Here is a 13525-nt window from a genome sequence, read left to right on the forward strand (position 1 = left end):
AGGAAAAGAAGAAGTAAAGCTTGCACTGTTTGCAGATGACATGATATTATACATAGAGAATCCTAAAGATGCTACCAGAAAACTACTAGAGCTAATCAATGAATTTGGTAAATTAGCAGGTTACAAACTTAATGCACAGAAATCTCTTGCATTCCTAGCCTCTAATGATGAAAAATCTGAAAGAGAAATTAAGGAAACACTCCCATTTACCATTGCAACAAAAAGAATAAAATACCTAGGAATAAACCTACCTAAGGAGACAAAAGACCTGTATGCAGAAAACTATAAGACACTGGTGAAAGAAATTAAAGCTGTGTGATGGAGAGATATACCACGTTCTTGGAGTGGAAGAATGAACATTGTGAAAATGACGATACTGCCCAAAGCAATATACAATTCAATGCAATCCCTATGAAACTGTCAATGGCATTTTCCACTGAACTAGAACAAAAAAATTCACAATATGTACAGAAACACAAAAGACCCCAAAGAGCCAAAGCAATCTTGATAAAGAAAAATGAAGATGGAGGAATCAGGCTCCCGGACTTCAGATCATACTACAAAGCTACCATAATCAAGAGAGTGTGGTACTGGCACAAAAACAGAAATATAGATCAATGGAACAGCATAGAAAGCCCAGAGATAAACGCACATACATATGGTCAACTTATTTTTGATAAAGGAGGTGAGAATATACAATGGAGATAAGACAGCCTCTTCAATATGTGCTGCTGGGAAAACTGGACAGGTACATGTAAAAGAATGAAATTCTTTTTCTTACCAGGTGCTTCCGTGGCCGCGGTTGTGGTCTGCCTGACAAGCTCTAGAGCTAAAGGGAATCTCAACGTGAAAACTTGGCTCCAGGTTAGGCCCCTATTAGCCGTGCAGAAAGGGAAGTGGGCAGCTGTTTCCATGAGTTCTTAGTCGCTTATGTGCTTGATTTGAACGGAAGTACACTTTGGAGGACTCCTAGGACTCTCGGGTAGGCATCACTTTCCCTCCAAGTTCACTGAGTACCTCCAGACCCCGTGGGCCGGCTGAGCCACTTCGAGACCCATTGGTTGATCCCTCGGAAGCCCTCTGTGCGTGCCGAGTGATGGGCAGCACACTGTACGTTCCGTGAGGAGAGCTACATTTCCAGAGTCCTCGAACAGCCTCAAGACAACATTTCCGGTGAGTCCGACTTTGTCATCTCCCTTGTGTGAGCTGCCATGAGAAACAGTGTGCTTTGAATACTTCGAGGACCTCGTACCCGAAGTCCCTCTGCTCGAGGAGAAAGTCAGCATCTTACCGTGTGGTATCGCTAACGGCACACCCAGCATGAACAGATGCCTGGAAGTAAGGCCCTGACCTGCCGTGTAGAAGCGGAGGCGTGCAGCAGTTTCCATGAGGCGGTGGCCTCTGCTCTGGGTAACTCCACGGCAGCACAGTTTTCTGGACACCTAGGAGGCTAGCGTGGGCACCCTGCTCCCGGCAGGAACCCTGAGTAACCCCAGGCCCACCTGGGTCTGCTAAGCAATATCCGGGCCCGTAGCCCTTTAGAGCCACTCTGTGTATGCCGAGCGTAGGGTAACGCACTGCACTCTCTTTGGGAGCAGCTTAATTTCCTCAGCACTCGCACACGTTCACGAACACCGTTATGGCACCTCCCTCATGGCGTCGAAGTCTTACGCATTGCCCGAGTCTGAGCTGAACTCCGAGTAACCCTCGGCTTCGCATTCCATCTAGGAGCTCCTGCCTGAAGTCACCGTGCCTCCCAGAGATAGTCGGCATGCGTTCTTACTGCCATTTAAGTAAGTCCTGCTCTTCCTGTGACACTGCAGGCTTTGGAATAGCCACAGGCCCAGAGGAGCAGCTGCGGCGTTCCTTGGTTGAGGCAGTTCGCTTGATGCAGAACACCCTACTTCGAGAAGTTGATTCAGGGGAGGAAACACAGGGTAACCTGTGTGTCTTTAGACTTGGTAGAAACCACAGGGGTGTATGCTGAGTGTGCCCATGGAAATGGGGGCCTGCTAGAACTAGCCTTGCTTTCCCATTTTGAAGGCTGCATTCATGCTGCCTTGAAGCTACCTGACATTCCCTGCTCTTGACAGGCCTGTCAACCCTGTAAGAATGCTTCGGGGAAAATTGTGAGTCTGTTCTGTGTAAACCAGGTGCTTCTGCGGCCGCGGTTGTGGTCCGCCTGACAAGCTCTAGCGCTATAGGGAATCTCAACGTGAAAACTTGCCTCCAGGTTAGGCCCCTCGTAGCCGTGCAGAAAGGGAAGCGGGCAGCTGTTTCCATGAGTTCTTAGTCACTTATATGCTTGATGTGAAAGCAAGTACACTTTGGAGGACTCCTAGGTCTCTCGGGTATGCATCACTTTCCCTCCAAGTTCACTGAGTACCTCCAGACACCCGTGGGCCGGCTGAGCCACTTCGAGACCCGTTGCTTGATCCCTCGGAGTCCCTCTGTGCCGGCCGAGAGATGGGCAGCACACTGTACGTTCCTTGAGGAGAGCTACATTTCCAGAGTCCTCGAACAGCCTCAGGACAACATTTCTGGTGAGTCCGACTTTGTCATGGCCCTTGTGTGAGCTGCCATGAGAAAACAGTGTGCTTTGAATACTTCGAGGACCTCGTACCCGAAGTCCCTCTGCTCGAGGAGAAAGTCAGCATCTTACCGTGCGGTGTCGCTATCGGCACACCCAGCATGAACAGATGCCTGGAAGTAAGGCCCTGACCTGCCGTGCAGAAGCGGATGCGTGCAGCAGTTTCCATGAGGCGGTAGCCTCTGCTCTGGGTAACTCCACGGCAGCACAGTTTTCTGGACACCTAGGAGGCTAGCGTGGGCACCCTGCTCCCGGCAGGAACCCTGAGTACCCCCAGGCCCACCTGGGTCTGCTAAGCAACATCCGGGACCGTAGCCCTTTAGAGCCCCTCTGTGTATGCTGAGCGTAGGGAAAAGCACTGCACTCCATTTGGGAGCAGCTTAATTTCCTCAGCACTCGCACACGTTCACGAACACCATTGTGGCACGTCCCTCATGGCGTCGAAGTCTGACGCATTGCCCGAGTCTGAGCTGAACTCCGAGTAACCCTCGGCTTCGCATTCCATCTAGGAGCTCCTGCCTGAAGTCACCGTGCCTCCCAGAGATAGTCGGCGTGCGTTCTTACTGCCATTTAAGTACGTCCTGCTCTTCCTGTGACACTGCAGGCTTTGGAATAGCCACAGGCCCGGAGGAGCAGCTGCGGCCTTCCTTGGTTGAGGCAGTTCGCTTGATGCAGAACACCCTACTTCGAGAAGTTGATTCAGGGGAGGAAACACAGGGTAACCTGTGTGTCTTTAGACTTGGTAGAAACCACAGGGGTGTATGCTGAGTGTGCCCATGGAAACGGGGGCCTGCTGGAACTAGCCTTGCTTTCCCATTTGAAGGATGCATTCATGCTGCCTTGAAGCTACCTGACATTCCCTGCTCTTGACAGGTCTGTCAACCCTATAAGAATGCTACGGGGAAAATTATGAGTCTGTTCTGTCTAAACCAGGTGCTTCCCTGGCCGCGGTTGTGGTCCGCCTGATAAGCTCTAGAGCTAAAGGGAATCTCAACGTGAAAACTTGCCTCCAGGTTAGGCCCCTCGTAGCCGTGCAGAAAGGGAAGCGGGCAGCTGTTTCCATGAGTTCTTAGTCGCTTATATGCTTGATGAGAAAGCAAGTACACTTTGGAGGACTCCTAGGCCTCTCGGGTATGCATCACTTTCCCTCCAAGTTCACTGAGTACCTCCAGACCCCCGTGGGCCGGCTGAGCCACTTCGAGACCCGTTGGTTGATCCCTCGGAGGCCCTGTGCGTGCCGAGTGATGGGCAACACACTGTACGTTCCTTGAGGAGAGCTACATTTCCAGAGACCTCGGACAGCCTCAGGACAACATTTCTGGTGAGTCCGACTTTGTCATGGCCCTGTGTGAGCTGCCATGAGAAAAGAGTGTGCTTTGAAAACTTCGAGGACCTCGTACCCGAAGTCACTCTGCCTGAGGAGAAAGTCAGCATCTCATCATGCGGTGTCGCTAACGGCACACCCAGCATGAACAGATGCCTGGAAGTAAGGCCCTGACCTGCCGTGCAGAAGCGGAGACGTGCAGCAGTTTCCGTGAGGCGGTGGCCTCTACTCTGGGTAACTTCCACGGCAGCACTGTTTCCTGGACACCTAGGAGGCTAGCGTGGGCACCCTGCTCCCGGCAGGAACACTGAGTACCCCCAGGCCCACCTGAGTCTGCTAAGCAACATCCAGGACCGGAGCCCTTTAGAGCCCCTCTGTGTATGCCGAGCGAAGGGAAACGCACTGCACTCTCTTTGGGAGCAGCTTAATTTCCTCAGCACTCGCACACGTTCACGAACACCGTTGTGGCACGTCCCTCATGGCGTCGAAGTCTGACGCATTGCCCTGGTCTGAGCTGAACTCAGAGTAACCCTCGGCTTCGCATTCCATCTAGGAGCTCCTGCCTGAAGTCACCGTGCCTCCCAGAGATAGTGTGCGTGCGTTCTTACTGCCATTTAAGTAAGTCCTGCTCTTCTTGTGACACTGCAGGCTTTTGGATAGCCACAGGCCCAGAGGAGCAGCTGCGGCGTTCCTTGGTTGAGGCAGTTCGCTTGATGCAGAACACCCTACTTCGAGAAGTTGATTCAGGGGAGGAAACACAGGGTAACCTGTGTGTCTTTAGACTTGGTAGAAACCACAGGGGTGTATGCTGCGTGTGCCCATGGAAACAGGGGCCTGCTGGAACTAGCCTTGCTTTCCCATTTTGAAGGCTGCATTCATGCTGCCTTGAAGCTACCTGACATTGCCTGCTCTTGACAGGCCTGTCAACCCTGTAAGAATGCTTCACGGAAAAGTATGAGTCTGTTCTGTCTGAACCAGATGCTTCCGTGGCTGCAGTTGTGGTCCGCCTGACAAGCTCTAGAGCTAAAGGGAATCTCAACGTGAAAACTTGCCTCCAGGTTAGGCCCCTAGTAGCCGTGCAGAAGGGAAGCGGGCAGCTGTTTCCATGAGTTCTTAGTCGCTTATATGCTTGATGTGAAAGGAAGTACACTTTGGAGGACTCCTAGGCCTCTCGGGTATGCATCACTTTCCCTCCAAGTTCACTGAGTACCTCCAGACCCCCGTGGGCCGGCTGAGCCACTTCGAGACCCGTTGTTTGATCCCTCGGAGTCCCTCTGTGCCGGCCGAGAGATGGGCAACACACTGTACGTTCCTTGAGGAGCGCTACATGTCCAGAGTCCTGGAACAGCCTCAGGACAACATTTCCGGTGAGTCCGACTTTGTCATGGCCCTGTGTGAGCTGCCATGAGAAAAGAGTGTGCTTTGAATACTTCGAGGACCTCGTGCCCGAAGTGACTCTGCCTGAGGAGAAAGTCAGCATCTCATCATGCGGTGTCGCTAACGGCACACCCAGCATGAACAGATGCCTGGAAGTAAGGCCCTGACCTGCCGTGCAGAAGCGGAGGCGTGCAGCAGTTTCCGTGAGGCGGTGACCTCTGCTCTGGGTAACTTCCACGGCAGCACAGTTTCCTGGACACCTAGGAGGCAAGCGTGGGCACCCTGCTCCCGGCAGGAACCCTGAGTACCCCCAGGCCCACCTGGGTCTGCTAAGCAACATCCGGGACCGTAGCCCTTAAGAGCCCCTCTGTGTATGCCGAGCGTAGGGAAACGCACTGCAGTCTCTTTGGGAGCAGCTTAATTTCCTCAGCACTCGCACACGTTCACGAACACCGTTGTGGCACGTCCCTCATGGTGTCGAAGCCTGACGCATTGCCCTGGTCTGAGGTGAACTCAGGGTAACCCTCGGCTTCGCATTCCATCTAGGAGCTCCTGCCTGAAGTCACCGTGCCTCCCAGAGATAGTGTGCGTGCGTCCTTCCTGCCATTTAAGACAGTCCTGCTCTTCCTGTGACACTGCAGGCTTTAGAATAGCCACAGGCCCAGAGGAGCAGCTGCCGCCTTCCTTGGTTGAGGCAGTTCGCTTGATGCAGAACACCCTACTTTGAGAAGTTGATTCAGGGGAGGAAACACAGGGTAACCTGTGTGTCTTTAGACTTGGTAGAAACCACAGGGGTGTATGCTGAGTGTGCCCATGGAAACGGGGGCCTGCTGGAACTAGCCTTGCTTTCCCATTTGAAGGATGCTTTCTTTCATGCTGCCTTGAAGCTACCTGCCATTCCCTGCTCTTGACAGGTCTGTCAACCCTGTAAGAATGCTACGGGGAAAATTATGAGTCTGTTCTGTCTAAACCAGGTGCTTCCCTGGCCGCGGTTGTGGTCCGCCTGACAAGCTCTAGAGCTAAAGGGAATCTCAACGTGAAAACTTGCCTCCAGGTTAGGCCCCTAGTAGCCGTGCAGAAAGGGAAGCGGGCAGCTGTTTCCGTGAGTTCTTAGTCGCTTATATGCTTGATGTGAAAGCAGGTACTCTTTTGAGGACTCCTAGGCCTCTCGGGTATGCATCACTTTCCCTCCAAGGTCACTGAGTACCTCCAGACCCCCGTGGGCCGGCTGAGCCACTTCGAGACCCGTTGGCTGATGCCTCGGAGTCCCTCTGTGCCGGTCGAGAGATGGGCAACACACTGTACGTTCCTTGAGGAGCGCTACATGTCCAGAGTCCTGGAACAGCCTCAGGACAACATTTCCGGTGAGTCCGACTTTGTCATGGCCCTTGTGTGAGCTGCCATGAGAAAAGAGTGTACTTTGAATACTTCGAGGACCCCGTACCCGAAGTGACTCTGCCTGAGGAGAAAGTCAGCATCTCACCATGCGGTGTCGCTAACGGCACACCCAGCATGAACAGATGCCTGGAAGTAAGGCCCTGACCTGCCGTGCAGAAGCGGAGGCATGCAGCAGTTTTCGTGAGGCGGTGGCCTCTGCTCTGGGTAACTTCCACGGCAGCACAGTTTTCTGGACACCTAGGAGGCTAGCGTGGGCACCCTGCTCCCGGCAGGAACACAGTACCCCCAGCCCACCTGGGTCTGCTAAGCAACATCCGGGCCCGTAGCCCTTTAGAGCCCCTCTGTGTATACCGAGCGTAGGGAAACGCACTGCACTCTCTTTGGGAGCAGCTTAATTTCCTCAGCACTCGCACACGTTCACGAACACCGTTGTGGCACGTCCTTATTGGCGTCGAAGTCTGACGCATTGCCCGAGTCTGAGCTGAACTCAGAGTAACCCTCGACTTCGCATTCCATCTAGGAGCTCCTGCCTGAAATCACAGTGCCTCCCAGAGATAGTCGGCGTGCGTTCTTCCTGCCATTTAAGACAGTCCTGCTCTTTCTGTGACACTGCAGGCTTTGGAATAGCCACAGGCCCAGAGGAGCAGCTGCGGCGTTCCTTGGTTGAGGCAGTTCGCTTGATGCAGAACACCCTACTTCGAGAAGTTGATTCAGGGGAGGAAACACAGGGTAACCTGTGTGTCTTTAGACTTGTTAGAAATCACAGGGGTGTATCCTGAGTGTGCCCATTGAAAAGGGGGCCTGCTGGAACTAGCCTTGCTTTCCCATTTTGAAGCCTGCATTCATGCTGCCTTGAAGCTACCTGACATTGCCTGCTCTTGACAGGCCTGTCAACCCTGTAAGAATGCTTCACGGAAAAGTATGAGTCTGTTCTGTCTGAACCAGATGCTTCCGTGGCTGCAGTTGTGGTCTGCCTGACAAGCTCTAGAGCTAAAGGGAATCTCAACGTGAAAACTTGCCTCCAGGTTAGGCCCCTAGTAGCCGTGCAGAAGGGAAGCGGGCAGCTGTTTCCATGAGTTCTTAGTCGCTTATATGCTTGATGTGAAAGGAAGTACACTTTGGAGGACTCCTAGGCCTCTCGGGTATGCATCACTTTCCCTCCAAGTTCACTGAGTACCTCCAGACCCCCGTGGGCCGGCTGAGCCACTTCGAGACCCGTTGTTTGATCCCTCGGAGTCCCTCTGTGCCGGCCGAGAGATGGGCAACACACTGTACGTTCCTTGAGGAGCGCTACATGTCCAGAGTCCTGGAACAGCCTCAGGACAACATTTCCGGTGAGTCCGACTTTGTCATGGCCCTGTGTGAGCTGCCATGAGAAAAGAGTGTGCTTTGAATACTTCGAGGACCTCGTGCCCGAAGTGACTCTGCCTGAGGAGAAAGTCAGCATCTCATCATGCGGTGTCGCTAACGGCACACCCAGCATGAACAGATGCCTGGAAGTAAGGCCCTGACCTGCCGTGCAGAAGCGGAGACGTGCAGCAGTTTCCGTGAGGCGGTGGCCTCTACTCTGGGTAACTTCCACGGCAGCACTGTTTCCTGGACACCTAGGAGGCTAGCGTGGGCACCCTGCTCCCGGCAGGAACACTGAGTACCCCCAGGCCCACCTGAGTCTGCTAAGCAACATCCAGGACCGGAGCCCTTTAGAGCCCCTCTGTGTATGCCGAGCGAAGGGAAACGCACTGCACTCTCTTTGGGAGCAGCTTAATTTCCTCAGCACTCGCACACGTTCACGAACACCGTTGTGGCACGTCCCTCATGGCGTCGAAGTCTGACGCATTGCCCTGGTCTGAGCTGAACTCAGAGTAACCCTCGGCTTCGCATTCCATCTAGGAGCTCCTGCCTGAAGTCACCGTGCCTCCCAGAGATAGTGTGCGTGCGTTCTTACTGCCATTTAAGTAAGTCCTGCTCTTCTTGTGACACTGCAGGCTTTTGGATAGCCACAGGCCCAGAGGAGCAGCTGCGGCGTTCCTTGGTTGAGGCAGTTCGCTTGATGCAGAACACCCTACTTCGAGAAGTTGATTCAGGGGAGGAAACACAGGGTAACCTGTGTGTCTTTAGACTTGGTAGAAACCACAGGGGTGTATGCTGCGTGTGCCCATGGAAACAGGGGCCTGCTGGAACTAGCCTTGCTTTCCCATTTTGAAGCCTGCATTCATGCTGCCTTGAAGCTACCTGACATTGCCTGCTCTTGACAGGCCTGTCAACCCTGTAAGAATGCTTCACGGAAAAGTATGAGTCTGTTCTGTCTGAACCAGATGCTTCCGTGGCTGCAGTTGTGGTCCGCCTGACAAGCTCTAGAGCTAAAGGGAATCTCAACGTGAAAACTTGCCTCCAGGTTAGGCCCCTAGTAGCCGTGCAGAAGGGAAGCGGGCAGCTGTTTCCATGAGTTCTTAGTCGCTTATATGCTTGATGTGAAAGGAAGTACACTTTGGAGGACTCCTAGGCCTCTCGGGTATGCATCACTTTCCCTCCAAGTTCACTGAGTACCTCCAGACCCCCGTGGGCCGGCTGAGCCACTTCGAGACCCGTTGTTTGATCCCTCGGAGTCCCTCTGTGCCGGCCGAGAGATGGGCAACACACTGTACGTTCCTTGAGGAGCGCTACATGTCCAGAGTCCTGGAACAGCCTCAGGACAACATTTCCGGTGAGTCCGACTTTGTCATGGCCCTGTGTGAGCTGCCATGAGAAAAGAGTGTGCTTTGAATACTTCGAGGACCTCGTGCCCGAAGTGACTCTGCCTGAGGAGAAAGTCAGCATCTCATCATGCGGTGTCGCTAACGGCACACCCAGCATGAACAGATGCCTGGAAGTAAGGCCCTGACCTGCCGTGCAGAAGCGGAGGCGTGCAGCAGTTTCCGTGAGGCGGTGACCTCTGCTCTGGGTAACTTCCACGGCAGCACAGTTTCCTGGACACCTAGGAGGCAAGCGTGGGCACCCTGCTCCCGGCAGGAACCCTGAGTACCCCCAGGCCCACCTGGGTCTGCTAAGCAACATCCGGGACCGTAGCCCTTAAGAGCCCCTCTGTGTATGCCGAGCGTAGGGAAACGCACTGCAGTCTCTTTGGGAGCAGCTTAATTTCCTCAGCACTCGCACACGTTCACGAACACCGTTGTGGCACGTCCCTCATGGTGTCGAAGCCTGACGCATTGCCCTGGTCTGAGGTGAACTCAGGGTAACCCTCGGCTTCGCATTCCATCTAGGAGCTCCTGCCTGAAGTCACCGTGCCTCCCAGAGATAGTGTGCGTGCGTCCTTCCTGCCATTTAAGACAGTCCTGCTCTTCCTGTGACACTGCAGGCTTTAGAATAGCCACAGGCCCAGAGGAGCAGCTGCCGCCTTCCTTGGTTGAGGCAGTTCGCTTGATGCAGAACACCCTACTTTGAGAAGTTGATTCAGGGGAGGAAACACAGGGTAACCTGTGTCTTTAGACTTGGTAGAAACCACAGGGGTGTATGCTGAGTGTGCCCATGGAAACGGGGGCCTGCTGGAACTAGCCTTGCTTTCCCATTTGAAGGATGCTTTCTTTCATGCTGCCTTGAAGCTACCTGCCATTCCCTGCTCTTGACAGGTCTGTCAACCCTGTAAGAATGCTACGGGGAAAATTATGAGTCTGTTCTGTCTAAACCAGGTGCTTCCCTGGCCGCGGTTGTGGTCCGCCTGACAAGCTCTAGAGCTAAAGGGAATCTCAACGTGAAAACTTGCCTCCAGGTTAGGCCCCTAGTAGCCGTGCAGAAAGGGAAGCGGGCAGCTGTTTCCGTGAGTTCTTAGTCGCTTATATGCTTGATGTGAAAGCAGGTACTCTTTTGAGGACTCCTAGGCCTCTCGGGTATGCATCACTTTCCCTCCAAGGTCACTGAGTACCTCCAGACCCCCGTGGGCCGGCTGAGCCACTTCGAGACCCGTTGGCTGATGCCTCGGAGGCCCTCTGTGCCGGTCGAGAGATGGGCAACACACTGTACGTTCCTTGAGGAGCGCTACGTGTCCAGAGTCCTGGAACAGCCTCAGGACAACATTTCCGGTGAGTCCGACTTTGTCATGGCCCTTGTGTGAGCTGCCATGAGAAAAGAGTGTACTTTGAATACTTCGAGGACCCCGTACCCGAAGTGACTCTGCCTGAGGAGAAAGTCAGCATCTCACCATGCGGTGTCGCTAACGGCACACCCAGCATGAACAGATGCCTGGAAGTAAGGCCCTGACCTGCCGTGCAGAAGCGGAGGCATGCAGCAGTTTTCGTGAGGCGGTGGCCTCTGCTCTGGGTAACTTCCACGGCAGCACAGTTTTCTGGACACCTAGGAGGCTAGCGTGGGCACCCTGCTCCCGGCAGGAACACAGTACCCCCAGCCCACCTGGGTCTGCTAAGCAACATCCGGGCCCGTAGCCCTTTAGAGCCCCTCTGTGTATACCGAGCGTAGGGAAACGCACTGCACTCTCTTTGGGAGCAGCTTAATTTCCTCAGCACTCGCACACGTTCACGAACACCGTTGTGGCACGTCCTTATTGGCGTCGAAGTCTGACGCATTGCCCGAGTCTGAGCTGAACTCAGAGTAACCCTCGACTTCGCATTCCATCTAGGAGCTCCTGCCTGAAATCACAGTGCCTCCCAGAGATAGTCGGCGTGCGTTCTTCCTGCCATTTAAGACAGTCCTGCTCTTTCTGTGACACTGCAGGCTTTGGAATAGCCACAGGCCCAGAGGAGCAGCTGCGGCGTTCCTTGGTTGAGGCAGTTCGCTTGATGCAGAACACCCTACTTCGAGAAGTTGATTCAGGGGAGGAAACACAGGGTAACCTGTGTGTCTTTAGACTTGTTAGAAATCACAGGGGTGTATCCTGAGTGTGCCCATTGAAAAGGGGGCCTGCTGGAACTAGCCTTGCTTTCCCATTTTGAAGCCTGCATTCATGCTGCCTTGAAGCTACCTGACATTGCCTGCTCTTGACAGGCCTGTCAACCCTGTAAGAATGCTTCACGGAAAAGTATGAGTCTGTTCTGTCTGAACCAGATGCTTCCGTGGCTGCAGTTGTGGTCTGCCTGACAAGCTCTAGAGCTAAAGGGAATCTCAACATGAAAACTTGCCTCCAGGTTAGGCCCCTAGTAGCCGTGCAGAAGGGAAGCGGGCAGCTGTTTCCATGAGTTCTTAGTCGCTTATATGCTTGATGTGAAAGGAAGTACACTTTGGAGGACTCCTAGGCCTCTCGGGTATGCATCACTTTCCCTCCAAGTTCACTGAGTACCTCCAGACCCCCGTGGGCCGGCTGAGCCACTTCGAGACCCGTTGTTTGATCCCTCGGAGTCCCTCTGTGCCGGCCGAGAGATGGGCAACACACTGTACGTTCCTTGAGGAGCGCTACATGTCCAGAGTCCTGGAACAGCCTCAGGACAACATTTCCGGTGAGTCCGACTTTGTCATGGCCCTGTGTGAGCTGCCATGAGAAAAGAGTGTGCTTTGAATACTTCGAGGACCTCGTGCCCGAAGTGACTCTGCCTGAGGAGAAAGTCAGCATCTCATCATGCGGTGTCGCTAACGGCACACCCAGCATGAACAGATGCCTGGAAGTAAGGCCCTGACCTGCCGTGCAGAAGCGGAGGCGTGCAGCAGTTTCCGTGAGGCGGTGACCTCTGCTCTGGGTAACTTCCACGGCAGCACAGTTTCCTGGACACCTAGGAGGCAAGCGTGGGCACCCTGCTCCCGGCAGGAACCCTGAGTAACCCCAGGCCCACCTGGGTCTGCTAAGCAACATCCGGGACCGTAGCCCTTAAGAGCCCCTCTGTGTATGCCGAGCGTAGGGAAACGCACTGCAGTCTCTTTGGGAGCAGCTTAATTTCCTCAGCACTCGCACACGTTCACGAACACCGTTGTGGCACGTCCCTCATGGTGTCGAAGCCTGACGCATTGCCCTGGTCTGAGGTGAACTCAGGGTAACCCTCGGCTTCGCATTCCATCTAGGAGCTCCTGCCTGAAGTCACCGTGCCTCCCAGAGATAGTGTGCGTGTGTCCTTCCTGCCATTTAAGACAGTCCTGCTCTTCCTGTGACACTGCAGGCTTTAGAATAGCCACAGGCCCAGAGGAGCAGCTGCGTCCTTCCTTGGTTGAGGCAGTTCGCTTGATGCAGAACACCCTACTTCGAGAAGTTGATTCAGGGGAGGAAACACAGGGTAACCTGTGTGTCTTTAGACTTGGTAGAAACCACAGGGGTGTATGCTGAGTGTGCCCATGGAAACGGGGGCCTGCTGGAACTAGCCTTGCTTTCCCATTTGAAGGATGCTTTCTTTCATGCTGCCTTGAAGCTACCTGACATTCCCTGCTCTTGACAGGTCTGTCAACCCTGTAAGAATGCTACGGGGAAAATTATGAGTCTGTTCTGTCTAAACCAGGTGCTTCCCTGGCCGCGGTTGTGGTCCGCCTGACAAGCTCTAGAGCTAAAGGGAATCTCAACGTGAAAACTTGCCTCCAGGTTAGGCCCCTAGTAGCCGTGCAGAAAGGGAAGCGGGCAGCTGTTTCCGTGAGTTCTTAGTCGCTTATATGCTTGATGTGAAAGCAGGTACTCTTTTGAGGACTCCTAGGCCTCTCGGGTATGCATCACTTTCCCTCCAAGTTCACTGAGTACCTCCAGACCCCCGTGGGCCGGCTGAGCCACTTCGAGACCCGTTGGCTGATGCCTCGGAGGCCCTCTGTGCCGGTCGAGAGATGGGCAACACACTGTACGTTCCTTGAGGAGCGCTACGTGTCCAGAGTCCTGGAACAGCCTCAGGACAACATTTCCGGTGAGTCCGACTTTGTCA

This window comes from Orcinus orca, chromosome 17, assembly GCF_937001465.1.
Source record: "Orcinus orca chromosome 17, mOrcOrc1.1, whole genome shotgun sequence".
NCBI lineage: Eukaryota > Metazoa > Chordata > Mammalia > Artiodactyla > Delphinidae > Orcinus > Orcinus orca.